The 26,050-nt window shown below is 46.1% G+C and overlaps 1 protein-coding gene across 2 annotated transcripts in view; it reads right to left on the reverse strand.

Annotated features, from left to right (window-relative positions):
* The window catches only part of LOC111929450 (extracellular matrix organizing protein FRAS1), a 106,783-nt gene that overhangs the window by 75,425 nt on the left and 5,308 nt on the right, over window positions 1-26,050 (reverse strand). The gene's annotated exons all lie outside the window — the stretch shown is intronic.

Genomic DNA, 26,050 nt, shown 5'->3' on the forward strand with positions numbered 1-26,050 from the left:
TAAATATCCTGAAAAACCAGGCCACTTGCTCCGGTACTTCAGTGAGATGCTGGATCAAGAGCGTCAATCTGCAAATAGCGCGACGGCTAAAAACTTGGCAAAAAAATTCCTTGTGTGTCTCTCCCCTGCTTTCTGAAAGCATTTCTCCCAGATCAAACTGCACTCCTCTCTGTGGCAAGGCCCATGCAAAGGTTATAAATGCTCCAGAAGCGTCAGAAAATTCGGGAGATTCACTGTTAATGGAAGGAAGGTGGCAATGCTGACCTTAGAAAGTGCACAGCCCCTCGGGGTAAGGCAAAGAGGGAGGGTAATTCCCACTCAGGAACACAGAGCCACCCTTACTCACATATTGAGACTTAAATGCACAGGCTTGTATAAGTAAACCCCTCTTCTTTGCTCTCCTTGTTTCCCCCCTGGCTTCTACCATAGCCCAAGCAGGCTGGCTCCTGTCTCTGGGCTCAAATCAGCTGCTTTTAAATTCCTCTTGCCAGGTACGGGATCAAAACCGACACTTCTCTGCAGAGTTTTTAATAATTCAATATCTACTTAATAGTCAGGAAACTACCACCAGATTTTCTGGGATATGAGAGCCTTCCAAGCACTTCACAGGTCTCAGCGTGCAGGTCTTTGGACAATTCAATATTTAGCTTAAGATTCCTGGCAATAGACCTGAAGTCCAGTTTGGAAGGTGTGGATCCCGCCTATCTGTCCTGTTGTGAGGCTTTGTTAGTGCTCGCCCAGCGAGTACCAGGACACTTCAAAGCTCCCAGGCAACAGAGTTCTAAACATGAAGCAAGACTTTTTTCAGTAAGTGCTTAAAGAACTGCTGGAAATCCACCTGACGTCTTCCTCAAGGCTCTGCACCTCAGTGGACAAATTATCTGCTGCAATCTAAGTGCTGGATTCCAATCCTGTTGAGAGCATATTTTTATCTATGACAATTTAAAGGGCTTTTTCCTTATAATAACTAATATAATTAACAGTATAAATAATGAAATACCACACCAAGGGCGCTTTGAAGATGGAAAGCACTCCTTAAGCGCCAAGTAGAGCCATTATAATTTATTAATTCCCTGGATTTCCCTACATCAAAAGAAGAAATGATACCTCATTCAAATTGAACTGAACTGAATTTTAAAACACCATGCTGCAAGAAGAGATACATCCACATTACTTGGGCCAGGCTGCAGAACAGGGGCCAAAAGAACAAGAATTTCTCACAAACCTTTTGAGCCTGCAGAGACCCAGTCCAAGACAAAATGAGATAAAGCTGGAGACGCGGGAGCACAGTGTGAGCATGTGATGGGTTTGGAGAATACTGATGAGGATTTAGAAAAAGACAGGGGAGAGAAAGATAAAAGAAGGAGGCAAGAACACAACAAGCAGTAAAAGCAAAGAAGAAAGCTAAAGAGATGAAGAGCAGACACTGAGCAAAGGGAGGCCAGAGCACCTGTGAGCGCTCCTGGTTTGCTGCTGTCACCCTGTCACATTAACCAGAGCACAGAAAGACCTAAATCCCTTGCACCGCTGCTTCTTCAACTGGCTATCGTAACCTCACACAGCTGCACCTGTCCCTCTTCTGCCTCAGCAAAAAAAAAAAAACCAAAAACCCACCCAACCAATCAAAAATAACCAGTCTGCTTGCTATTAATATGCAAAAAGCCTCCGTAATTTAATCAGGTGCCACTCAGCAGGGGATATCGTCCCACCAGATAACAGTCTGTGCTATTCTGGTGCAGAGACTGGCAAAATAAGAAGCACACAACAGCTGGTTTGTGTCCCCTTTCCAGCTCTTACGGCTTCCTGAAAATATCCAGTCCATCCCTAAAATGTCACTGGGAGCTGGGCTGTCCCCTGCAGCACGCAGGAGCTGTAAAGCCGGTCACTGGGGTGGTGGCATTGCTGCAATTGCTCAGCAGGGTGAAGCCAGCAGAGCCCAGCTGCAGCCTTCATGTCAGCCAGGGGTCGAGCTGCGCATTTGTGGTGTCACACCAAAAACGAGGGGGTTGTTGCTTATCCTGTACCCCACAAATCACCTGATGATGATGATGAGGGGTCCAGCACACCTCTCTCATCAGGAGAGACTGCAGGAGGTGGGGTTGGAGGAGCTGGAGACTGAATCTCATCAATCCATACAAATATCTCCAAGGTGTGTCAATAGGATGGTGCCAGACTTTTCGGTGCGCCCAGTGACAGGACAAGTAAGAGCCATAAACTAAAACACAAGGAGTTCCTCCTCAGCATCTGGAAGAACTTCTTTCCATGAGGGTGGCAGAGCTCACCAGGTGGAACAGCTGCCCTGGGACCAAACTCACCCGGACTCATTCCTGTGTCACCCGCTCCAGGTGACCCAGCCTCGGCTGGGGGTTGGACTGGGTGATCTGCAGAGCTCCCTTCCACCCCCAGCTATTCTGGGATTCTGGGATGAACTCTCCCAGAGGCTGCTCTGTCCCCAGACAGAGAGAGACCCAACTCTCCTGTGCGGAGCGGGGAGGCCACACCACGTGGAGAAACCCCAAGGGAGCTCTCTAGGTCCAAGTGCCAGGTCGGATTTACCTCCCAAGTCGTTCCTGTGCCAGAGACCACAGAGAAAAGGCAGGGATCGGGTGTCTCAGAGGAGGAACTGCAGGCTGCTCTGTTGAAATCGCAGGCAGAGCCCGGAGCAATTACACTTTTGCTAACAATTACCAGCATCACCCACCGGCTGCCAGGCGAGGAGCCTTGGCATGGCCGCAGCCCCGCTTTCACTTGTCATTTCCACTCCAATTATTTGACAATGCCAGGCAATTGGCAGGAGAAGCCTGAACGGAGGGGGAAGCAGAGAGAGCACTGCAGGGTCTGTGGGGATACCCATTAACGGAGCCATGAGGAGATGAAAGGAACTCAGAGACACATAAAGGATTCCCAGCGTCCATTCGGTTTGGATTTGATGTTTTATCTCTGGCAAACGGGGAGCTGTTGCTCTGTTGGGTGTGTTTTCAGATCTGCTATTTGCTGGCATATAATAGAAACTCCTTGACAAGGGGGTTTTAATGGGCACATTCCAGCATGCCCGCAATGGGAGAACAACACGGGAACGACTCGGCTCGGAAATCAAATGGAAATTCAGCTCCTCTCAATGGAAACAGCTTTAGTCCTACACTCCTAGGAGAGCACAGAGCAGTCAAGGCAAAGCCCAGGGCTTGATTAACAACAAGCAACATCAACACTCTGTTCCAGGAACTGGGAACTAGCTCTCCCCTTCTTCCAGTCAGGGAATTAACAAGTTACATAAAGTAAAACAAGGCAGTGTTTTCACAGTTCAACAGTCTACTACATTTCCAGCTGTGAAAGTCTTTCACCAATTGTACCAGCCTTGTAAAAATCAAGAGTCCAAAAATAACATTTCCCAGTAGTCCTAGGATATTTCAGGGATACAATATGCCAAAATCTTCTTGAAACACTTAGGTTTCAAGGTGCTGCTGTCATCTTCATCCTGTCTTTCACACAGGCACAGAAGCAGTCACCAGGAAAGGGCCCCAATGCACAGAGAAAACAGGGTACAGGGAATAAAACTATGGTTTCAAATCATCAGATCTAACCAGGATTTAAATCAGCACACAGAGACCTTTGTTTGGACCAACAGGTGAATATTTTGGGAGCAGCGGTGATCCTTTAGAAAGGTTAATGCCTTTTGGCTTGGCACAATTAGGTTCACCCAAAACAACTTGCATCCTCTTTGTAAACTTCCTTCTCACTAAATCCATCTAGAAATGGACACGGTGAATGACTGACAGCACGAACAATGACTGTTTTCTCCCATTTTCTTATGCTGTAGATTTTTTTTCCCATGCCCAGTTGTGTGTTTTGATGAAATGCACACACCAGAAATCCTCCTCAGCATCCAGGAATAACATTTGGGGTCCTCCTGCTGGCTTTTCTCCCCTTTGGCCGAGTAGATCCTAACCTGCCAACCGGCAAATTTCAAAAATGCTCCCCCCAAAACTGACTTCTGAATGGATATCAAACTGTTAATGGATGTCAAACCCAGAGCACCTGATTGAACAGCTGTGAAAAAGAAGGGAGGTAAGGGATTCATTTAATCTGAACTAGATCACAGCTTTAATGACAGCACTTATTTCAATATAATGGCTATTTCTGGAGCAGCAGGGGTGCCCTTCTCTGCTGTGGGATGCTCTGGATGCAGGAGAACCGATGGCAAAGCACCAAGGAGGTGATGTTCTGCCCCTTTCAAATGATGCTGCTTGGTCAAAGTTTGAACCTGGGAGAGCCACCAGGACATCAGCAGCCAACAGCAAGTGACAGATGTGTGAAATGATGAAGTGAGACTGCCAGCAGGATGAGGGATTTCAATTAAAAATGCAGGTTATGGTGGGCCAAATGCTTCCAATGAGTCTAAGCCGGGGCAGACTGAACAAGACAGACTAAGCCTTTTATCCCATTTCTAACAACAACAAAAAAAACCCCACCAGGCCATGAAAATCCTTGCAGCTGATTCAGCAGAGAAAGGAAATTTCCTTGAGTACCAGTCACGGCCCTGGGAAGCTCTGCACCAGGTGAAACATAACTCTAAATTCTACTTCTTGAAGGCAACAATCCGCTCTAGAGCAATTTTACAAGCCATGTCAGCAAATACAGAGCTATCGCCAATTCCAGGCTGGATATTTAGGATGTATCCTTTCAAAGCAAGGAATTACACGCCTCGAATCCTGCTATTGTCACTGTGGGTCCAAGCACAGTCATCTCCCACACAGCTCCCAGAAAATACAACCCTTTATGGCCTTATCTTCCATCTCAGCTCCCTGTGCAGCAGATTAATAAACTGGTTCTCTCTTCCATTCCAAAGTGAAAGAGGACCCCTGCACAGTCATTAATCTTGGAGAACAAAGGCTTCATTACCGAGCAAAAATGATGAGGAAGAGCCTGAAGAATAAGTGAAATGTGCAGACTGTCCTCCAGGATTGTTCCCAGTACTGCTCTGGTTCCCTGGGAGCTGCTGAGATTCAACAAGGTGACAATCTTACATCCAAAACCAAATAATAGAAGCAGAAGGTGGGTAACACATCAGTGCTCGACTCAAACACAGGCTCCTTGCTGCTTTCTGTTACAAATGATTCCTTTAATTGACTCTGGCACACAGAAAGTAGAAGCCCAAAAATAAAATGAGGCTTAAAATATCCTGGAAAGGGCAAAAGATGATTGTATGTATTGGTGTGCTTCAGGATTGTGAAGTGTGATGGAGTTCACTGGGCTCAAGAGGGACAGCACAGGGGGGAAGGAGAGAACAAGTCAAGCAGCACCATCCTTGGCATTCACTGTGTCACACAAGCTTTAAAAATGATGATTTTTCTTTTTCTTTTTTTTTTTTTACAGTGACAACAAAATCACACCTAGCAACTGAGGAGAACTACAGCTAATGAAAGAAGGAATGGCCAGGGGTACAAAAGTTTATCCTGGGTGAGCAGACTGAGGGAGAGGAGGCAAAACCTGTGGAATAACACCAGCAGGGAAGCAGACATGGCCAGAAGGTGCAGTGGAGGGAAAAGTATCTCCAGGGCTGGAAAGGGTGGTGAGATCAATCACAAAGCACTGCTTTTCAGAGAACAGCTGTGTGAGGCATTTAAACTCCCTCCCCTGAGGCAGATAAAAGATGAACAGAGAAACAGGGTTGGCCTCAGCAGGAGACCTACCAGTCTATTAATTAGCATGATTGGCCAGCAGTTAGAAATAAATCATATTATCCATTGGTAAGTGGCAGCATTCAACAGGAAACAAACTGCACATACCTCTGAGCTCGTGCTGGAACAGTTCCTTTTGCTTTCATTGCTCGGAAGCACCACAAGAAAGGTCATGGCCAAAAGAAATATTTATTTAAAATTAAAGCCCTGTAATCCTATCTAAAGCATATTTATTTTTTCGGTGTGTAACACCGTGACTCTGTGACCTGATTTCCAACACAGTGCCAGGGAGATGTCAGGAGTTGCTCTGAAAATGATCCATACTTTGAGCATTTCTCCAGTTTGTTCCCTTTACCACAGTTCCCCCTCCATAGAAAGACCAACTTGACAAAGTTTGCCTGTCCACAGGAGAGGCAAGCTCAGGGACAAGGATTACCATCCCCTCCACAGCTCCTGCACATTAATTTCTGTCTCTCACCCCCTTCCTTCTCAGCACTTAACATCTCTCTCAGAATAAATCTGCGGTAAAAGCTCGATACAATTTACGTGGCAAGCCCATAATGGGGGCTGGAGCAGCAAGGGTAAGAGGAAGCACATGCATAAGCACTTATTTAGACTCCTGGAAACACACTGGGGGGGGTTCCTAAATCTCTCCAATGCTCATCGTTTGAAAAAGGGACAGTTTTATATCAAAGCACTTGGCTCCTTCACTGTAGTGATGTCTTAATCTACAGAAGCTGCCCCATGAAATATTTAGCAGAGGCAAAACATATGCATCCCTTAAGTTCAGGCTGAATTTCCATCCATCCTCAGGCAGCAAGAATGCGCTGGGTATCACAGTAAATAACCCCTGAGAATGTGCTTTTGCCAACCATTTTAATTCTTCTTCCTTAATAAGCTTGAAGGAGTGCCTGGTGTTTTTCAAAGCACGTCCCAGGTGCCCATGAAGCCTCAGGCATCACCATCCACAGGGATCCAGCGAGAGGAGGAACACAAAGCTCTCCTCACATCCCTCCCCGTGCCATGGATATCTGCCAGGCTGAAGATTGCTGGCTGACACCCTGTGAGCCAATTCCTGTCAGGCTACTTCAGGCTTGGTTAGGAGTCATTGCTGCCTCATTACAAATTTAATCATGACACTGTGATATGGCAGAACTCTTCCTCGCTATCTCCTTCTCTTCCTTCTTGAAGAAGATGTGAAACAGATGAACCATTATGATGTGGCCGAGGTATTTTTAATTTATTTTTTTTTCCCCCCTCCTCAAAGAAGGAAATCCCATTCTGCAAGATTTTGTTCATGTAGTTTCTACATGGCTTAAGGAACATCTCACAATGCTTTTTAGTGCCTGGTTCCTAGAGGATCCTAAGGTTTTTAGGGTTTTTTTTCATCTGCATCTACTTTGAGAAGGTCTCAAAGTAGAAGAGTCCCACACTTGAGGGCTTGCCTGTACCCTGAACTATCCAGAGTTTCCCTGAAGAATGCAGAGATTTAGGAAAAGCGGCACAGGAAACGCTCTGGAGGGAAGTGATGCCCTCTCTACTTGTCCTAAACCAGGACACTGCCGAATGGGTTAGGAATGAAAAGTCCAGGATAGAGAGGGAGATGTTCCCCCATAACACAGCTGGGAAACCTGAGAGATTATTCCACACTTTCCCCACCTTCACTCCCACTGTGCCATGAATGTAACTGATGCAATCACCAGCCCAGCACCTTCCTAGAGCTACAGAAATCCCACACCAGGGACAAATGGGTCCAATCACCCAAAAAGGTGATTGCAGGGACCAACTCAGTTCAAAGGAAGAAGCCCTCTGAAGCAAAAGCAGGTTAATCTCCTTTGCTGCACAAGACTTATTTCTAAGAATATTGCAGCAAAGCAAGAAGGAACATTCCCAGAACTACAGGTACTTAGAGCAGCTCCAATCATGATCCTGGTTTCAGTACATCCATCTCTCCTGAAGATCTTGGGGATGGGAATTCTCAGCAGCAAGGGCTTTCAGGTGTCTCTCTACCTGTTACTCCCTATGCTTTCAAAACCAGCAGCATGTCAATAAAGCAGGACCTGATAACAAAAAAGGCTAGGGGATTTAGAAAAATACTCTGTTCTATTTTTCCTTCCTTTTCTTTCCCTTATTTTTTTTTTTGTTTTGCCCTCAGCAAAATAAAAACCTGAGCTGGGAGACTGGAGACTACTGAATTAACTTTCTTTCTTGCACGGCTCTTCCACTCCTCTGCACTGGCACACTTCCCAGAGGTCTACACACAACAGCGTGGATGGATGGCTTTTCCAAACACCTGCATCCATCATCTCATTTGACCTCCAGAGGCCACATTCTTCCCTGCATCTTTAGTTACTTTTATCTTAAAAAGAAAAAAGGAAAGCCATGTGGGTCACCAGAGTGAAGCTGGCAGCCAGGTTCCCTCCCTTCCTGCAGGGAAACAACCGTGACTCCTTGGGTCAGCGGTGCCTGGATCAGCCACAGCTCCCGGACTGCCCCGACCCAGAGGAGAGCACGCCCCAAATCACAGCCTTCACCTTGTGCCTGATGCTTCCCTCTCCGGGAGGAATGTTGTTTCAGGCTCTGGAAACAAACTGCCATGATGTGCACTCCCGGTGAGACAGCCCATTTTTCAGGAGCTTGGGAACATCAAGTACTTGGGTGCTTTTTTCTACAGTGCAGTAAATAACAAATCCACCTGACAGCTGGTTTAACTCCTGCTAGGAATCCAGTCTTCAGCTTCTGGGACCTGAACTACGGCTGTGCCTGCCCCAGCCCTGCAAGCGCTCAAAAGCCAGGCTGGATGAGGCTTGGGGCGACCTGGTCTAGCAGAAGGTGTCCCTGCCCATGGCAGAGGGCTGGAAATGCGTGTCATTGATGTCATTTAAGACTGTCTCCTATTTCTAGGAACACACAAAAGTCCTTGCACGAGGAAACGCTGAACAGAGGGCGTGCAGTGAGGGATGAGTGGGAAGCGGCTGCATTATCACCTTCCAGGACAAACGTGCTAAAATAGCAGCTAAACCCCGAGGGAACTGCAGCCATCCAGCATCCTCTCCTCAAAACAGCTTCCCACTCAGGGGAGACTCCTAAAATCAAAGAGGAAGGCAAGCCTGCAACTCTTTTTAACACAGCACACTAAAAATCCTCCAGCTGCCCCTCACCTTCAAGAGGCCAATGGAAGATGCTCGATGACAGCCTCGAGACAACCAGAGCTCTCCCTGCAAAAGCAGATTGCTCCAGGGAAATCCCAAATTCCCCAGCCCACACCAGCTCCCAACGGGCTGAGATATTGAGACAGACAAGACACACTGTTCTTGGAAATGAGGATGTACAAAGGCAGAAAAAAATTGCTTAACCCCTTATTAATCTGCGGAGCTTTCCCGCCCCTCGATGAGGAACAGAGAGAGGCAGAATTTCGGAGCCTAGCTCGGAGCACATTTGACTTGAAAACAAGCCAACACACGGATTTTTTTTTTTTTCCCCCTACCCTTCCCTGGATGATTAACCTGGGCACCACTCCCACGTCTGCAGACGGAGTACACCGAGACTGAAGTGCCCATGAGCTACGTGCACAAGTCCTGTCGTGTCCACCCCACCCCATCATTAGCACTGGAAAAATAGAGGTTTTGAACAAAAGAGAGTTCTCCTCTCAGGGAAGAGGATTAGCTACCCCACCTGAGCTTTTGGAGTTTATCCAGACACTGTCACAGCTGCATTTCCACCTCGTGTCTGCAAGCATGAGGAAAATGTCATTCAGGATGCCAAGAAAAGGATGGGGTTTTTCTCATGTTGCCATGCTGAAGTGAACACCTCTGGCTCCAAGAGCAAAGAGGAGGAAAACCTGGGGCAGGAGGACAGCAGACAGGCCCCCAGGCTCCTCGCCAGACCTCCAAGCAGTGGCCAGGGCAAAGAAAAGGGAGTTGTGCTTCCAATAATCCCCTCCAGAAACATCATCTGCCCGGAATCATCAATGCACGGTTCCCACCACGTCGCAGGGGATAAGAAAAGATCACAGGGACTGTCCAAACCCCAGAGCCTGCTGGCAATGTTAATCCAGCCTCCTGCCCTGACCCCTGAGCAGCCCTGAACTGAAATCCCCACGGCCAGCAAGGGGCTGGCTGGGGAAAACACAAAGTACCTTCAGAAAATCCATCATGTCAGGAGGTATTTCCAAATGCTTTCACTACTCCACATATTCCTAGAATGTCCTTCTTTCCTGTCATTTCCCCTTTCTTCTCCCTGATATTTTTCCATTTCTTTCAGACATCATTCATCACATTCTCAATATTCAGCCCATTTCACATCATTTACCTTTCCCTGCTTGCTTTGGGAGTTGGCTCTGCTAATTGCTGTGACTTTCCAAAACTTCACCACTGTGACAAAAGAAAAACCCAAATTTTGCCACTGTGTTGCCATCTCATCATTCAAATATCTTCACAAATTTCAGATTGCAAAGCCTACTTCTCTTTCAACATTTAAGTTCTTAAACCTTCCCGGAACGTAAAGAGACTCTGAAAGGAGATGACATTTTATTGCTGCTTTGAAATACCTCTGAGGAAAAACAGGGTGAAGTATTCCAGTGCACCACCTTGTCTCATGAAAACATTTGTTTCCAAGACCTAACAGTTTGAAGGAAAATCACTTTAGACAATGGACAATTTCTTCATGGACCAGAATGTAAAGTAGACCCAGGCCTGGAAGTTTTGCTGACCCAAAAACCAAGGACTGCAGGCAGTTACTGCTCTCAATGAAGAGTCACAGCAGCCAGTGTGACACTAGAAGAAAACTGAAAGCTCACACACCCTTAGGGTAAGAAATAATTTCACATTTTCTCTCCAAAATGTTTCCTGTGGATGCTGTGCCCTAATTTTTAGGTGGTCACAAGTCCCATCCCAAAGGCTGAGATTCTGATTTGAGCAACGCCGCTGTAATGTAAAACAACCTGAATATTTCAGATGGACGGGGCTGGCAGGTCCCTTCCTTCCAGATGTCATTTAAATTTTATGGAGAGGCATAAGAGAAGTGATTTATGCAAGATGGAAGTCCTAGGAGGAGCAGCCTGTCACAGACAATACTCGCACTTTGTCCACTGCTCCAATATAACAGCAAATTGCACACGTTCCAAGGAAGGAGAGAGCAAGGAACATCTCGGGAAACTGGCAGAAAAGCAGAGCTTTCTGCTTCTGTTTCAGAAAGGTGCTAATGAGTGATGGCCACTCCTGCTTGGTGACCCTCACAAAACAAGCTGGCAGTGACAGCCCTACCCCTGCACAGTCACAGCTCTAAATCACACCGGGATTTAGTGATTTAATCATACAAGTGTCCCCTTAAACGGCACAAGAGACAAACCCCAATGAAGCGTTAAGAGGGTGATCTTTGATTCCCCACAAAGCACTTTGATCAGACAACCAGGAGCAGCCAAAACCTGGGGAAGTTTTGGCTGTGATATGAGCTTTGTTAGCAATTTTTTAAAGACAAGTGTCCAGCACCAATAATTTGCTAGTGTAGCGTAACACAACTTGCTTGATTTCTCCAAAAAAATCTCTGTCTGTAGGAGCCAGGAATATTTGCTGACACCTTGAGAACCCTGGCTGCTCCGTGCACATGCAAGGTGCCAGGCTGCAACTCATCCAAGAGCTCTTAGTTCAGAGGGACTCATCAGGGGAGGTATGTGCCTTCAGAAAAAAACCCTGAGAACTGCAAAAAGCCATAAGAGGAGGTGCTCCACAATAAGCTCTTTAAAAGGGACCAGCTAAAGACAGACAGCTGCCCTTCTGAAGGCCATTTCAGTACCTGCCACTGGGAAAGCCAGAAGGAAAGCTATGGTGCCTCACTGCTCAAATACTGCAGTCCAACAAGGTCAGCAGAAACCCAGCCTTACTCCACTGTTAAATTTTCTTCTTCTTCGCCCAGCAAAACAATTATCCCTGCTGGTGTTCATCCAGGCAAGGTCTCCTCCCTCTGCACCCAGCTAATGAATCAAAACCCAGCCCGGCACTTAGGAAAACCCACGTCTGACCCTGCATCAAAGCTGTCCCTTGCCCTGCTTTGATTCTCCTGAAGATAAACAAAATAAAACAAGTCTCTGGTCTCATTTCATCCTCTCCCCCAGGCAAGCTGAACTCTGGTCCTGCTAAGGATGGGGGCACTAGAAATGCCCTTGTATAAACATTTGGCTTGTCTCAATTACTCCATCTTTGTGTGTTCAGCATTTTACAGACACATGAGCAAGCGCAGGCTTCCTCTCCCCTCTTCCCCTCCTTGCTCAAATCCAAGGCAACCAATCCTTCCACTGAAGCACAGTTGCAGGGAAAATGGTGCATGAAGCGCCTGTTTGCATCTCCAGTGACTGAGGGAACCATTATCATCCATCAGTTGTCACAGGCCTTTGTGTCATCTGCTCAGGCCATTAGGATTTAATTCTTCTACACCACATCCAACAGGCATTTACTGCTAAGAACTTGCAATTAAGAGCCTCATGCCAGGCACAGTGGCGTGAGCTGGAGCCTTCATTACCAGCCCTGCCTGGCAGTGCTGAAACAGGCACCTGGAATTCCATCCGAGAGCGCTCAGCCACGGATTCCACAGCCCGGCACGCGTCGGCGTGGCCGGACACGCAGCGTGGGTGCAATCTCAGCAACACCATCTCCTACCGAATGAACCGTGCCCAAGGCTCACACCCAGCTGCCTGCCAAGCTCCAAAAACAACCCAGCTCCTCCCCACACAAATCTCCTGGTGAGGGGTGAGGAGGTATCTCCAGAAATTATCCCAATTCCCGGGACTCCGAGGCTGCTCGCTCCTGCATTCACGTGCAGCAGCTATGGCTTGTCACCTCCCTCCAGGAAGAGCTTGGGAACGGTAAGATAGAGCCAGGAAGAATTTCTGTGTTGCCCAAAGCAGCAAAATGTGTTCCAGTGGCTAACCAGATCCACCAAAGCCTGCCATCAATCCTCCCCGTGAGGCACTTCCCCCTTTCCTGGAAGCTCGCCCTCAGCACGAGCACCCGTGTCAAAACTTCATTTGAAACAACTCTTCTTTTAATTGCTTCTCATTTCGATGTTTTCCCTAATTAGAGACATTTTGGAGCTTCACACAGACCGAGGCAGGTGAGAGGGATGCAAATTAGGACGAGCTTTACCCAGGAGGCCAGAAAACCTACTTTAGTCTTTGGAAAGGGAGATAAAAAAGACCTGGCTCCAAAGCACCCAACTGTCCAGACATGGGATCTCTTGGAAATCCTGCCAAAGGATCCATGATTTAAAGGTTTGGGTTTTTTACACTTCCCAACAGGGCTAAGAAGACCCAAAAAACCATGACTTAAAAAAAAAAAAAAAATAAGAAAATATATATAACAGGTGCCTCAAGGAGAAACAAACAAACAAATTATCCTCAATACATGAAAAGGCACTTATTGGAAAATACCTTTCCTGAGCAAGCACAACTCACAGTGGTACAGATAAATCCAAACAACAGGAAGGAAATGGTGTTAAAGAGATGATCATAAACCTGAGATTTCTTCAGGAATGCTCCTTTTCAAGGAATCTACAGAAAAGTATTTCCCAGGCTTGGCAGAGATCTCACAAAATAAATGCCTTGGTAACTAGAAATGTACAGGTGTTACCTGTCCCTAAACTAGCTTTTAATTCCAATTTCCCCTCATTTTAGGTATCAAGCATCCAAAAAAGAAATGCAATGATTAAATGTTAGCACATGTGGACCTATCAATCTTTCCTCCCGCCCAGTCCCATCCATGTGGACTTCTGGACTGTCAGAATTGGACATGCTTCTTCAAAAAAGAAATGCAATTAAGGCCTTTCCACCATTATGGCCCCAGGATTTGACAGGCAGGTCCGTTCAAAGTCGTTTGCAATTCGTTCTGGGTCTGGACTTGCACGATTTTATTATTTTTGGTACCCGACTGGCTGCTTGCCAAACTGCCAGTCTGAGGAAAGCCACATCCCTCCTTCCTGAAAAACGAGCTAAGAGAGACCCCACTGATATCATCAGCTCTGTAAAACTCCTCAGGATTAATCATACACAGAGCACGAAGCACGCGCACGCTTCCCGAGCTGCTCCTCAGGAGAAGGGAGCAAGGGAGGGAAGGACAGGCAGCATTTATTTGCTTGTTGTGTTGTTTTTCCTCCTGCAAAAAGCAGTTTTAGAGAAGGAATGAGGGCTCCCCTTTAGCTCTGAAAGGAAAAGAAAAAGGAATTTCGCAGCATTTTGTGACAAATTATAAAAATTCCAGCACTTCCCCTAAGAACATGTGCTGCTCCCACTGATCACAGAGCCTGGGCCATGCTATCTGATGAAGCCCAAAGGCCAAAATATTTCTCTTCAGCTGCATCTAAACCATGGGGAACCAAAAGCAATTCCTCTGAGCATTTACCTGCAGGGCAGTGCAGGGCCAGCCCTCTAGTCCTGGAGTCCTTACAGAGGACTTAAAAATGCATTTCAAAGCCAAAAGTGACGTAATGCCAACATAAAAGCTGAAATATTTCTGCTGCTTGAAATTTACCTTTCTTTAAACAGTACAACTTTTTCACTCGCTTCCTACATCAAAAAGAGACACTGGACAAGACTGGTTTCTTTTTAAGCCCTCCTAAACTGCAGGAGAAAGATGACATTTTCAAAAGTCAGCGGTTTCCAAACCAGCTGAGCTAAGTCAAGCTCCTGAGCCTAAATTTATGCATCAAAGTGTTCACTGCTCCTCTCCAAAAATCCTGTGTTCAGCTGACCGTTCACAAGACTTGTGGAGCCACCATACAGCTAAAAACAGCAGAGGAAAGATTCAAACCACAGTCAGGATCCCCAAATCCTAACTTCAGGCTCCTGATCTTGAAAGAGCTACACAAGTCACCTTAAAGCATCTTCTCCATAGACAAGGATTTGGGAGAGGATGGAGAGACAGCAGGGAAAATAATTTTTAAAATATTATTTTGAGAGAAAATTATAATTAAGAAAAGCACTCCCTTGGGTATTAGGTCTCCTGTAGTTTCTTTAAGGACAAGCTACTATCCACTTTATTCAAAGGGTCACACTGAGAGTGTAGTGACAAATGTCTAACACAACCCCAACTATCCAATATCAAGCAAACAACTGAACTAAACAAGCACAAAACTTTTTTCACTGGCCACCAAAAGTGCTTTCAAGTAGACACTTGGCTGTTCCTCCTCAGTTAATTCTCCCTGTCTGGAAAAGCTCAGTTAATTTAATTGGCTTTTCAATTCCTCACCACAGCAATAACTGAGTAGGGGTGAAATTACAAGTTGCAGATGAATTAATCCCACCGTGGCCCCTGTCACAAACTCTTTCCCCAGAGCAGTCCTCCCTCCATGCCCTGATTCCCAGCCAGATTTAACTTGCTAAGTCAGCAGAGATTCATTCCCTTTTCCCTGATTCAGGCTTCTGCCTCCTCTGAGGGAGGCACGGGAAATGTTCATCGGTGTGTCTTCCTCTGTGACTTGCACAGGTGAAAAAGAAATGGCCAAATGCAGGTGGAATATCAGGATATCAGAATATCAGGAAGGACTGAGCATATCAGGATTTGCTGACTAAGAGGAATTCAGCAAGGCATTAGCAGGAAGTTGTTATTAATTCAAGCCACCGAGGCTTTACCAGATAATAAGTTTAAAAGCTTGTGGTTTAAAATTCTACCATTAAAGCACAAGAGGTAGAAGAAATTGCTTCAGTGGATTTAGACACTGAGGATTCTTTTTTTTTTTTTACTTCCTACAGAGTATTTTTCTTTCCTACCCTCGTCATCCTATCCCATTTCTCATAGATTACAGCCCTGCTACGGCATTTGTTTAATGAAGTTTACACAACATTAGAGGTGCTTGATTTAGCTGCCACAGCCACCATCTGTAATTAATCCTCCCAGGAGCCAGGACGCTGCACAGCTTGTTCCTGCGAGCTGGGCTTCTAATGTGGAACAAGCTTATGACCTCCATAATTCTGCTCTCCCATCAGTTTTATGCCATCACCATTCATTTGGCCACTCACCCCAGCTACGGAGAACAAGACCCACGGGGAGAGGGTGTAAATCAGCTGGATGTTACCAGCAGGTGGGAAGGATTCCTTTCCCTCCCTCCTTTCCCTTTTCCCAGAGCAAGGCATAAAGCAGCGCACAACCATTTGGCCCTTTCTGTGTATATTGCTCTCACTTGGCAAGAGTTACGTGCAAGCAAGACACAGCTTTTAATCCTGGGACAGGAGAGGGCTTTACCTTCCACACACACATCAGAGGAGCAAGACAAGACTGCCCCAGCCTCCCCTCTGGTGTGAAAAGGCAGGAGAGATGAGCTCTACACCTTCCCCACAACCGCCCTGTGTCCAGTGCTGTCCCTGTGCCACCCTTCTTCCACAGATGCCACCCCAAAACAGAGCCTGCCTGGCTCATAATGCAAGGGGGGAGCTGTGCTGGTTAATAAATGAATTCTTCACTCTGGTCCAAAAGCTGCAATTTAACCAAAGTGTAACTTTCAGGGGAAAAAAAAAAAAAATCAACCATGATTTAAAGATTTCTAGTGATACAGAATAATTCATGGCACACGTCAGGAAACCGTTCCAATGATTTCCAATCTACACAGTAAAAGTCTACCTAGTTCCTAAGCTGAATTTATCTAGCTTTCATTTTCTGGCTGCTCCATTTTCTTATGGGTAGAAGAGGTTTATTTATAATAATTTCTGTTCCCTCTGTAGCATTCTACAAATTACCCCTTAACTTCCCCTTTGAGAACCGATGCAGACTGAGCTCAAGTCCTTTGTAATGAGGAATCACGACTCTCTTCCCGATCCCCTCCATCCTTGTGCATCCCACCACCAATACCTCACCACAAATGAACAGTGAAAAATCAGATTAATGTTCCTCCAGCTGTGACAGCAATGCCAAACACCCAGTTAGCGTAACACTGCTCCTCCTGAACTGTAAGCCCCTAACACTCACAGAGGAATTTTATCACGCCTTAACGCTCGAGTGTTAACACACCGGGAGCCCCCAAAAGGTTTTACAGGATCACAGAACCATGGAATCCTTCAGGGTGGAAAAGGCCTTCTAGATCATGGAGTCCAACCATCAACCCAGCACTGCTAAGGCCACATCCACACAGATTTTAAATCCCTCCAGGATGGGCACTCCACCACTGGGCAGGTTTGTTTCCGTGACTGGCCACTGTTCCACTAAAGAAATTTTCCCTAAAATTCAATGTCACTGCCCAGGTCCTGCTGGCCACACTATTTCCAGTAAAAGCCAGGATGTTTGTATTCTGTATTCAGATGTAATCTATCATAACATGGGTTTTTTTTAATAAAAACAGTGAAGTGTATCGCTTTGTTCCCCCCTTCAGAAGGCCTGAAGATCCCCCCCTCTAATTCATCTCTGCCTGCAGCCGGTTCTTTGGGAACACAAACACCACTGGCCCTGGCCTCTGGGGCAAGATAAGCTTTTGTGGCAGGTTCCCAAGCTGAGCTGTTCTGCACGCCCATGTGCAAACATGTTTAGTGACTCCACACCACAAATTAGTGCTTTCCAAGGCAAATCCAGCTTTGACTTTGTTTTGTGCACAAATCTGGTTGAGACGGACAACGAGGAGCAAGCCCTGAGCTTCTGAACCTCTCCAGAGAGGGTTCACTTAAACAAATGAGATTTCCTCTCCTTGGGGCTGGGACATGTCCTGCTCAGAGGAAATTAAGATGGGTACAGATGCAAGACACACCAGAAGGTGTTTTTTCTCCCCCAAATACCATCATCTACAACCCCAGCCAAAGGTGACAGGTTTATCAGAGATGGCCTAAATCCTGAATCAAAAACTTTAAAAAAAACCCAAACCTATTTTGAAAACAAACAAACCCCTTGGTGCACAGCCTCTTCTGTTTGATAAATTCTGCAGGAGTTTTCTCTAGTTTTCTTTTTAATGCTACTCCAAGGAACTGCTTGGAACAAAACACTGCCTTTACCAACAGCAGCTCTTCAGGTTCGGTGTGTGCAAAATTAAACAGCAAAACACCTGGCAGAAAACAAACCTCCAGCAAACCCTAGGGCACAGAAATACAATCAACCACTGTTGAGTTCAGCTTCCAAGCTAGTTTTTTTTTTAAAAGGGTGCACACACCTTGCCCAAAGACTGGATACAGGAGGTGCATACCTGCTTTTAACACTTCAAAGGGTCAGGGTGAGTGCCCCTTGCTGATCTTCTCCTACAGGACTTAAACTCTGGCCTCTGCTGTGTAAAAAACCACAGGAAAGGCTTTTTCTTTCCTTAGGTCTGTAAAAAATCGGATGAAATTGGAAACAGTATCCTGTAAGCACAGCTATTTAAAAGTACAATTAAAAAAAAAAATTTTAAAAAAAATGCAGGAACTTTTATTTATTCGTATACATGCTCACATTAAAATGCCAGGAAAAAGACTAGGAGAAGGAACTTCCCTATAGAAAAATACTGATAAAATTTAAAATCTACTCTCTGTGCAAAGGATACCACAAGATTCCTGCACACCTGTCCCACTGCACCGCTTTCATTTCCAGGTCCCCATATGGACAACAGGGTCAGTAAAGCAGCATTTAGAACACAAGGAGGCCAAAAGCTTATCAGAAAACCCTCTGGAAGTCTGTGTAAATTGGTGATTAGGAGAAAGGGGAAATGAGGGAATGCAGCTCTGTTGGGATTCCTAAAATACCATTTTCCATCTCCTTCAGACAGCTAGGGATCATCACCTTCCCAGCGACCAAATGGAGTGTGCAAAGAGAGAAATAAACCCCAGTCAAGGACCTCATTTGACTTCTCAGCAGCCACAGCAACTGCCTTGCCAGGAAACAGAGACACCAACACAAAGCACAGCCGGGAGCTGCTCCCAGGGAAGCCAGAGGCAAAAGCACGAATGGATTTCCAACACTCCAAGCGCCTGGGAGGGCAAGGATAATCGTGTTTGACTGGAGTAAGAGTAACCCTGCTGCAGCTACTGCAGGAACATGGAGAGAGCACAAACCACAGCCCTGCCTGCCCAGTTCAGTCACGAGAAGGTCACCGGGACAAGGACTGTACCCACACCGGAATGGGTGAAGGAAAGACCTCGCCAACCCTCCAATACCTTTGGCATTCCAGCCTGGACTAGCAGCCTCTGGATGCCAGAGCATGCTGCCCCTCACAAAAGCGGTTCATAAGCACAAGAATCACACAGGCAGCTGCATTCCCAAAAGGCAGCTGAGCATTACGGCGCCTAAAGGCAGCCACGTGAAGGGAATCTCCATCCCGCTTTTAACACATTGCCCAAAGCCAGCTTCCTCCCTAAACTTCCAGATCCAATGCCAAATCATTTCTTGATGTGTGTAGGCGGGAGCTTGGCTCACACCAAGAGCCAGAACTTCCCGTGCAGGGCCAAGGCAATGTATGAGAAAGAGACAGCGGCTGGGCTTGCTGCAAATCCCTCGCAAGGGAAGTGAGAAGGCAAATCCACGCTTTCTCTGGCAAACACCAACTGGCAAGGCTGTTGCCAGCCTGCAGCCCCGCTTCATTAAATGAGCTCAGTGGCTGGAAGGCTGACTGCCAGCGCCAGGGTCAAGTGCTCAGCTGGGAAAATGCCCGGCTCCACCGACATCAAAGCAGCTCCAGCACTTCCAGAAGCTCAGGAGTGCAGGAATGTGGGCTCCCCAAATAGAACTGTGCTGATCGTGTTTCCATAAGCCTCACCTCCAGCTTCTCTGCAAGGCTGCGAGCTGGCAAGGCTGCAAACCCCACCTAAATCACTCCGGCACCACTTCCCAGAGACTGAAAGATGAAGCGCGGGAACAGCTTCTCCCTGCCAGCACAGCCGGATATTTCCCATTTTTCTGGCCTGCCCAACACTCCTCACACAACCTCACTCTGTCGCTCCACACAGATGCTGCTGTCAACACCAGCTCAGGGAGGTTTCCCAGTATGAATCCCAACAAATCACAGCTTTGCTGCTTCCACACTGTCACGGCCGAGGCTCCCGGCGCGAGCTGGAACGCGGCTCCGCTGTTTCGGGCGTCCTCTCGCTGACTGATGGGGTTTCCACCACAGAAAAGCACAGCAGTGACACTTTATGGCACCCCAGTGATATTAAATATCTAAAGCCTTTTAAAAATATTAGTGGAACCATCTAAAGGGGGAAAGGCTCGATTACCAAGGTTAATTTTTCGGAGGTTGTTGCACAAGACGTGATGGATTTAACCAGATGCTCTCATCATTACTACTGCAGTGCTTGATAAAACAGCATCTATAAATACACTAAAAACCCAATGAATTACAGAAGCATGAAATGACTTCAGTAAGGTTAGAAACGCTCTGGCACCATACAGAATGCACTAAAAATATTAAGTACAGAGACCTCACAGCACCTTTTACATAGCACTACAGCTGACTTTAACAAGGTTACTCAGTCAGGCTGCCAGATGAGGAATTATCATCTCCTCGGTCCAAAGATGTGGATTTAGCAGCTATTTGTAGAGGCTAATGTAGTAATGTAATGAAGGCATCTGTATAAACAGGATGCCAAGGAAAAGATTTGACCTTGAAGATCAGATCAGGCACCTGCAGAACCAAATGCCTCTTCCCAGGCTAGACTAAAAGGAGGGGAACGATCACATATGAACAAACTGCTAGATTTCAATCCTGCATTTTCTTCACAAAGCCACAGGCTCAAAAGCATCAAGCACTGCTTGCTGATAAGCAGTGAAAGCCCAGCAAAAAAATTCTGCCTACAGAGCATCATTCCCAGTTTATTTTTGATACTAATACTTCCTATTTTAACAAGGGAAATCAGCATAGCCACAATAATTCAAAAGCTGGTGATGAGAGGGCTTCATGTCACAAATCAGTGCCCCTGGCAGCCTGGACACACCAGGTGCCCACAGCCAGCTCTCAGCAGACACAAATGCCATCCAAGGGGATAACTGGACAACACAGGATGCTGATCACAGCAGGAAAAGCAGCTGAGCTGCATAGCTCCCTCCTAGGCTGCAAAATATCAGGGATGATGCTTTCTCCTAGGGATTTCAAGAGGCTCGTCTCTGATCTCACAGATATTTCTCTGCCCGAAGCAAGAAGGAGAACTGACAGTCTTACATCTTGTGAGCTTAGATCTTCCCCCACAAAATGAGGTCAGAGGAGAAGGAAGGATCTGTGGCAACTCCATCACACTCCTCTCCAAAGAGCGAAGCCTCACCACTCTTGTGAAGCCAGCAAACCCTTCTGAAACGCCCTGGAAAGGATCCTGTGACTAGAGAAACTCGATGGGGCACAGCAGGATGTACACAGGGTGGCTAAAGCCACATCATCTTCCAGAAGAAACACCTGTGTTGAATTCATTACATCTGCTCAGAAGAATCCAAGTATTAAGGGACCAGGCAGAAAAGGAACAGCATTAGAGAGAGAAATGACTTTAAAATCCATTCTGCTTTCACCATGCTGGTAAAATGGGCCTCAGCTATCCTGCCTCATCACACACCACATACACAGGATCCCACCCTGGATTGCATTCAAGACTCCAAAAAACCCCTTAGGAAGTAAAGTTACAACGTGGGGAAAAAAAAAAAAAAAAAGATAACTACAAAACAACTGCCCTGCAGTCATGGCCAGACTTCTGGGGTTGTGGGATGCACTAACAGGGCTTAAAGCCTAAATTCTGGGACAAATTCTCCTCAATTTTTAATGGACTGTATCTCAATTGGTTCCTTTTTATCCAAAATGAAGTCTCCCCATGTCTTTGGAAGTAACATACTCGACTTTGCTTTGTCCTTAAAGATTTCATTAAAATTTAAACAGGTTTTCATTAAGCTTATTGTTTCATTGTGGGAATTTTTGTTTTAAATAAAACATGGCAAAGAGGCCTAAGAATTACCCTTTATGTCACTCAATGGAAGCACATAATTCAATTTTGGTTTGGAAGATTTCCATTTAACAGCAGATCGAGGCACTTTTAGGGTTCCCTTCCCATAAAAGCGACGATCTCGCCGTTTCGCTGAGAAATCCAGACAGAAAGGAGTAGTTGCAATTTTAAGCAGGTGCAATTTTTAAGTGTCTCCAATTTAAAACCAAACCCGGGTTTTGAAAATGGAACGCTTCTAGAATCCTGATTTTTAAAATAACGACAAAAAAAATAACCCGCCGGAATAAAAGTTTAGCAAGTTACTTCTACCCTGCAATACTGAGAATTCCTGAGGCACTCAAGGAAATCAGGCTTTTTATGTACGCAGAAGAATCCATAAAAATGCAGGGGGAGAAAAAAAAAAAAGTGGGAAAGAAATTGCTAACAAGTTTGCTCATGTTTTCCCCTGAAACCACTTTTCCAGGCTTGATGCATAAAAGGATTTACTGCATCCACTAACTCGGAGTTGGCTCTTGGCACGTCAGTAATGACAACTGCTCCTCCATCAGCAGAGGTTTTTCATAATTAAACAAGCAACCCTGTGTTTCCTCTGAAAATACCAACAGCCACGAACCACAACACCTGATGTATGGCAGATCAGCCTCGAGCTGGCTGAGCACACAAAAGGAATTAATCCCACAAATGCCCAAATGACCAAATGGATTTGTGCAAGACAACAGGTGAATGCCCAGGAAAGGAAAAGGTTAACACTTTCAGGGATGTTTTTTCTACATTCTATTTTCTACATTCCCATGAGAAACAAGGTATCTGGTTTGATAACCAAAGGGTTCAAAGTTTCTTATCTCTGCCATTTTGCTGCAAGATCCCGACTTCCAGCTCCTGTTGATGTCTCCAAAAATATTATTATCCTTAAATTAAAATTTCCCAGTTTTCAGCCTGGAAGATCCTTCATTTTGATCTCCATATAACAACATGCAAAGCAGGTTAGGAAACTAATTTTTTTCTTTTTTTTTTTAGTAAAAAAACATCTGGCTTAAAATTATTCAAATTAATCTGGGAAGAAGTCATGTTCAGGATTTATCTTCTGAGGGAGGAGGGAGAGGATTTTTTTTCCCCTGGCTGATCCTCAGAAACACAGAGCCTGGGACTCTCCTTGAGCTGCAGCATGGCAGCTGGTAATACAAAGATGCTTTGGATGCTGAGCTCCAGGGGTTAGTTAGAGGATTCATTACAGAACGGTTCTGGAGCACACATAAAGATTACAAAATCGAGTATTTTATCCTCGAGGGTCTCCTTAATCTATGGCTCAGCAAATAAACCACAGCACAAGGAGAATTACAGGAGTCTTCCCAGAAAAGTCTGTTTCCTGCATTCCCACTGGAAGCTATTTAATATGCATGGCAGAAATATTGGCACCACAAACTTCAGAGCACCACGTGGCTCCCGACAGCCCCTCCCAAAGTGGATCTGTCATAAAATCAACGCACACAACCGGGAACAGCTCCAGATTTGGGAGTTTTTGTCCTCCTGAAAGCATCAAGGAGTATCTTGGGCGAACTCAGTGGTTACAACAACTGCAGAGCTAATGTTTGCTGAAAAGGCACTGGGAATAATTTATCCTGGACAACACTGAACAGAGTAATTTAACTATAACGGCATTTTTGATGGGGATTGTTTGGGGAGGGGGGAAAGGGAAAGAGGAACACAATGAAATCACCCCAGAGATGAGAAATTCCACAGGGGACTCCTGTCCAGACACAGCAGTCTAATTTCGCCTAAGATGAATTAAAACACAAACAATCTATTTCAAAAGCCTGAGAGGGCATTCAGTTCCTTTTAACTTCTTGACCCTCAGTGTTTTGAGGGTGAAGAACAAGGTCTCAAACACACCCTGGCCTGGCAAAATGTTTAATTTGCCAACAAAGTGAGGATCCACCTCCCACAGTTATCTCACAAAACCCTTAAGCTCTTTGGAGGTCACTGAAAATGTACAGCAAAGCTCTAAAATTTCCCTTATCAATTACTTAGACATTGCAAGCCCTCCTCCAAAGGGAAAATGCAAAAGGGAATCCTGGCCCAAGGTTTAATGGGAATCCTGAGCGAGGTTTTGAAAGGGTCGAGGAGAGGGAAGGAATGTGGAAGAGCAAAGGAAAAAGGCATTTTGCACAGTGGGGATTTAAAAAGATGAATTGTAAGGTGTGATTTCCTAAACAGAGCTCTTCAAATGCATCCTGAAGGATGGAAGGCACAACAACTAGGAAAATTTCTAAGAGCTGGGTAACTGTTGAATTCCTGTCCCAGTGAATGAATCCATGGGGAAAGCCATGCCAAGGCTCTGGCAAATAGCTCCTACAACTGTGTTATTAAATGTTAATCATCTACTCCAGTCAGCGCTCGTGGACCTGTCTGGGAAGCTCACTGGGATGGAAAACGTGGAGCAAGGCAGATCTTGTAAGGATCCTGATCTCCAAAAAAAAGCTGAAGCCAGATGACCTCCCACAACACAGTGAAGATTAAGGCACGAGTCTTTCACCAGCAGGATGGAGAAGACCTCTGGCACAGAACATCAGAGCCAGCAGACACTCACAGCTCCAAGGAGAAGTCCTTATGGACAGACCAAAGTCTCAGATTAAAGCTCAAAAGCCCCACAACTCCCAGAAATCTTTTGTAGTTTATGAATTTCTCCTATCCAAAGGAAAGGGGGGCTGTTTTAAAATCCCTTCTTGCCAAAAAAAAACCCTTGCATGTTAGGAAGGGCACCCCATGGATTCCAACACGGAGCCAAAGGCTGTTCTTAAACGTGAACGGATAACTGAAGAGAGGCACAACTTCCTTGCTGGGCTCTGGACTGCTGGAATATGAGATGGAGGAAAAAGAAGGGAGGAGGAGGAAAAAAGAAGGGAGGAGGAGGAGGAAAAAAGAAGGGAGGAGGAGGAGGAAAGATGAAGGGAGGAGGAGGAGGAAAGATGAAGGGAGGAGGAGGAGGAAAGATGAAGGGAGGAGGAGAAGGAAAAAGAAGGGAGGAGGAGGAGGAAAAAGAAGGGAGGAGGAGGAAAAAAGAAGGGAGGAGGAGGAGGAAAAAAGAAGGGAGGAGGAGGAGGAAAGATGAAGGGAGGAGGAGGAGGAAAGATGAAGGGAGGAGGAGAAGGAAAAAGAAGGGAGGAGGAGGAGGAAAAAGAAGGGAGGAGGAGGAGGAAAAAGAAGGGAGGAGGAGGAGGAAAAAGAAGGGAGGAGGAAAAAGAAGGGAGGAGGAAAAAGAAGGGAGGAGGAAAAAGAAGGGAGGAGGAAAAAGAAGGGAGGAGGAAAAAGAAGGGAGGAGGAAAAAGAAGGGAGGAGGAAAAAGAAGGGAGGAGGAAAAAGAAGGGAGGAGGAAAAAGAAGGGAGGAGGAAAAAGAAGGGAGGAGGAAAAAGAAGGGAGGAGGAAAAAGAAGGGAGGAGGAAAAAGAAGGGAGGAGGAAAAAGAAGGGAGGAGGAAAAAGAAGGGAGGAGGAAAAAGAAGGGAGGAGGAAAAAGAAGGGAGGAGGAAAAAGAAGGGAGGAGGAGGAGGAAAAACGAAGGGAGGAGGAGGAAAAAGAAGGGAGGAGGAAAAAGAAGGGAGGAGGAGGAGGAAAAAGAAGGGAGGAGGAGGAGGAGGAGGAGGAAAAAGAAGGGAGGAAGAGAAGGAAAAAGAAGGGAGGAGGAGAAGGAAAAAGAAGGGAGGAGGAGGAGAAGGAAAAATAAGGGAGAAAGAGGAGGAGGAAAAAAGAAGGGAGGAGGAGGAGGAGGAAAAACAAGGGAGGAGGAGGAGGAGGAAAAAGAAAGGAGGAGGAGGAGGAAAAAAGAAGGGAGGAGGAGGAGGAGGAAAAACAAGGGAGGAGGAGGAGAAGGACAAATAAGGGAGGAAGAGGAGGAGGAAAAAAGAAGGGAGGAGGAGGAGGAGGAAAAACAAGGGAGGAGGAGGAGGAGGAGGAAAAAAGAAGGGAGGAGGAGGAAAAAGAAGGGAGGAGGAGGAGGAGGAAAAAGAAGGGAGGAGGAGGAGAAGGAAAAATAAGGGAGGAAGAGGAGGAGGAGGAAAAAGAAGGGAGGAGGAGGAGGAAAAAGCACAATTTCTGAGCAGCGAGTGCACTGTGCAAAAGCACAGACGCACCCACCTGCACAGAAGGGTTGAAGGGGAGGGAAGGTGATGATAAATTCCATGTATTTGCAGCCTGCTGTGCAATGCCTGCTGAGATAAATCACCTCAGGGTAAGCAGAGACATGGGCTTGGTGCTTCACTGCCAGCTTGGTGCAGGAAAGCGCTTCATCCCTGCTTTGACATGGCATGGAAAAGGACAGGGCTACCCAGGAGCGGGTCCTGCTGGAGCCACTGCTGCTCCCAGACACCGGGGTTTGGAGCCCAGGGGGAATTGAGAGATGCTTCTACACCAGGGCTCATTTTCTTGGGCAAGAAGGTGACATTCAGAACCACTAAGATTCAAAAAAGAAAAATTATTTCATTTCAAAAAAATGTGTGCCTCTGTCTCCTAGCTGATGAAGGGACAAG

The sequence above is a fragment of the Cyanistes caeruleus genome, chromosome 5 (genome assembly GCF_971803275.1).
Source record: "Cyanistes caeruleus chromosome 5, bCyaCae1.hap1.1, whole genome shotgun sequence".
Taxonomy (NCBI): Eukaryota; Metazoa; Chordata; class Aves; order Passeriformes; family Paridae; genus Cyanistes; species Cyanistes caeruleus.